The sequence below is a fragment of the Aquarana catesbeiana genome, linkage group LG05 (assembly GCF_042186555.1).
Source record: "Aquarana catesbeiana isolate 2022-GZ linkage group LG05, ASM4218655v1, whole genome shotgun sequence".
Lineage (NCBI taxonomy): Eukaryota > Metazoa > Chordata > Amphibia > Anura > Ranidae > Aquarana > Aquarana catesbeiana.
The window spans coordinates 116001801-116005441 of NC_133328.1; positions in this window are offsets into that span (position 1 = coordinate 116001801).

Consider the following 3641-nt stretch of genomic DNA (forward strand, 5'->3'; position numbering starts at 1 on the left):
CGTACATCTAATCAAAGCTTAGAACAAGTTGCATACACATTATAAAGGCATGCATAGAGCATGGTTTGTACATCTTATAAATAATTGCATAGAGCGTACGTCTGATAAATGCATAAAGTATGCTGTACACATCTCACATATCCATAGAGTATAGTGTGTGCATCTAATAAATAAATGCATAAGTATGTTGTATACATCTAATAAATAAAAGGCATAGAGCATGTTGTATACATCTGATAAATAAATGCATAGAACATGTTGTATACATATAATTAAAAAAACATAAAGCATGGTGTGTACATCTGATAAGTGCATACAGCATCTAATAAATAAATGCACAGAGCATGGCATATACATCTGATAAATGCATAGAGCTTGGTGTGTGTATCAAATAAATACAGAGAACATTGTGTGTACATCTAATAAATATATAGAACATGGAGTTTACATCTGATAAATGCATACAGCATGGTGTGTACATCTAATAAATATATAGAACATGGAGTTTACATCTGATAAATGCATACAGCATGGTGTGTGCATCAAATAAATACAGAGAACATTGTGTGTACATCTAATAAATACATAGAACATGGAGTGTACATCTAGTAAGGTATTACAATGTGTATACATCATGTTCTATGCATTTTTTTTAGATGCTTACAGCATCCTTTGTTATTTATTGGATGTACAACCCATGCTCTATGCATATATGTATTAGATGTATGCCCCATGCTGTGTGTGTTCATGTATTAGATGCATACCCCGTTCTCTGTGTTCATTTATTAGATGTATACAATATGTTATATGTATTTGTTTATTAGATATACACACCGTGATTTGTGCAGATGCATACATGTTCTATGCATGTGTTTATTAAATGTATGTAGTACATTCTGGTCATTTATTATATGTATACAATGTATGTTGTGCATGTATTAGATGTGTACATCTAATAAATGCAGAGAACATGCTGTATACAGTTAATAAATACATGCACAGGACATGTGGTATTTATCTAATAAAGAAATGCAGAACCTGGTGTGTACATGTAATACACAGAACACGCTGTGTACATGTAATACGCAGAACACGCTGTGTACATGTAATACGCAGAACACGCTGTGTACATGTAATACGCAGAACACGGTGTGTCCATGTAATACACAGAACACGGTGTGTCCATGTAATACACAGAACACGGTGTGTCCATGTAATACACAGAACATGGTGTGTACATGTCATACCCAGAACACGGTGTGTCCATGTAATAAAGGAATAGATGATGTAGTGTACAAGTAATAAATAGGGAATGTCATAAATAAGTTTGCTCTAATAATTGCACAGAGTATCTGATACAAGAATAGAGCATGTATGTGTAGATATAGTGATTGAATAGATGATGTTTGTACAGCTAATACACGAAGAGACTGGAGTATGTGTAGATGAAAGAAGTGAGTAGAGTATATGTGATACATGGAGGATGTGTACATATCATAGTAGGATGTGTAATATAGAGCCGGGGGTTGTACTTGTAGTAATAATAATAAGGGGATAGATGATGATGATGGGATGAGTCCATGTGATGAGGGAGTGTAGTATGATGGAGGGGCCCTGTAATGGATGATCCCAGCACGTGTACATGTAATGGGGTATATAAGAGATCGTGACGTGTACATCGCCTAGAAATGGATATCGGATGTTTATTTGGAGACACACGCATATTATATATATATATATATATATATATACACACTCGGTATCCCCCCTCCCCCCCTGTATACACAGGAGCGGTCCTCTCGGAGGATCCCAGCATGGTGGCTGTGCTCTATCAGAGAGGGGTGTGTGCGGAGCATGCAGAGGTGGAGGGGAGAGGCCGCCTGCTATGGGCGCTCCGCATCTTCCCGGGATGAGCCGAGTCAGCAGGTTGCGGGGAAGGAGCGGCCGGCGCGTGGACTGGCTGTCCGTAGTAGGAGATCATAGTATAGTGCGGCATTGAGTGCCAGTGTGTGTAAAGCGTCTCTTTTGGTGGCCGCTGATTGGCTGACGCCTGTCTCGCTAGCCCCACCCCTCAGCCTCGTTCGGGTCCCCAGCTCTGGCTGACGGGTTTGTTTCCTCCGCTCTTCTCATTCATTGGCTTCGCCGCGCTCCCTATTCCTGCGCCTCTGGCGCCAAGTCAGCCTCCCCTCCCCCCTCTGCATACTACTCCGCCGTGCCCTCATTGTTCGGGAGGAAGCGGCGGGCTGGGGAGGGTTAATGGGGGCGGGGGCTCTATACGTTCACAGTTGTGTAACATGATTGTTGCCAGGACAATGTGCGCCGTGCTATGCGGGTTTGTGTGACCGTCCCGGGGACACGGAATTCCCGAGCAGTGTGTGGTCACAGCCACCCCTCCCCCCTCCACTACACATAAACAGGAACACGTGGCGACCGGAGGGTGAGGTGGCGGGACACACAAAGTACTCACCTCAGGAAGAGCCCGTGTCATACTAAAGGAGTACAGCATTGCTACTCTACAAGAAACAACCAATCACCTGCAAGGAAAATAAAACACAGCATCTTTGCTGGCACGTGATTGGATGGTTGAAGTCACCAGAAATGCCCCTCATTCACTGAGAAGCCAGAAATCCCTCAGGAAGGAGACAAAGGGGCTGATGTACTAAAACTGGAGAGTGTGAAATGTGGTGCAGCTGTGCCTGGTGACCAATCAGCTTCTGTCTTCATCTTGTACAATTCATCTTTGACAATAAGCCCACGTTCACATTGGAGCGATATGATATGCCAAATTGCCGGCAATGGCAGCGTCCGAATCGATGCGTCCTCTCGCCAATTCCCAAAAGTCGTTTCTGTACTACATTTGGCGACTTCAGGGTGCAATTTCCATAGACATCAGTGAAGCAGCCTGGACACGTGTCTCTGAAATCACCCCAAAAATCAGGACTGACACGTGGGAATGAAATCGTTCGGGTTCAGCTGAACTTTCACGATTTTATTCCTGCTGTCAGTGTGAACCGGAGTTCAAACCTAGAGGCTGATTGGTTCCTTCAGAGCTGCACCAGATTTTGCACTTTAGTGAATCAACTCCAATGAGAGTGAGTTCTGACTAATTCAATCATCCAATCATATGCCAGCAAGAATCCTGTCTGTTATTTTCCCTACACGCAATTGGGTGTTTTCTGCATAATGAGTTGTGGCTTTATCTGCCCCTATTCCCTAAGTTATGTGAAAATGAACCAAGAGTGAACACTTTGGGGTTAATTTACTAAAGCTGGAGAGTGCAAAATCTGGTGCAGCTGTGCTTAGAAACCAATCAGCTCCCAGGTTTAATTGTCAAAGCTTAATTGAATAAGCAGAAGTTAGACGCTGATTGGCTACCATGCACAGCTGCACCAGATTTTGCACTCTCCAGTTTCAGTAAATAACCCAACTGCTACTGCTTTATGTGCATCAACCTCAAAGATCCTGGCTGTCCAGTATTTATAAGGATTGCCCATCTTTACTATCCATTATTTAGAGGGATTGCCCATCTTTACTGTCCATTATTTAGAGGGATTGTCCATTTTTACTGTCCTCGAGTTAGAGGAATTCCCCATCTTTGCTGTCCTTCCTTTAAAGAAACTGTCCATCTTTACTGTCCCTCA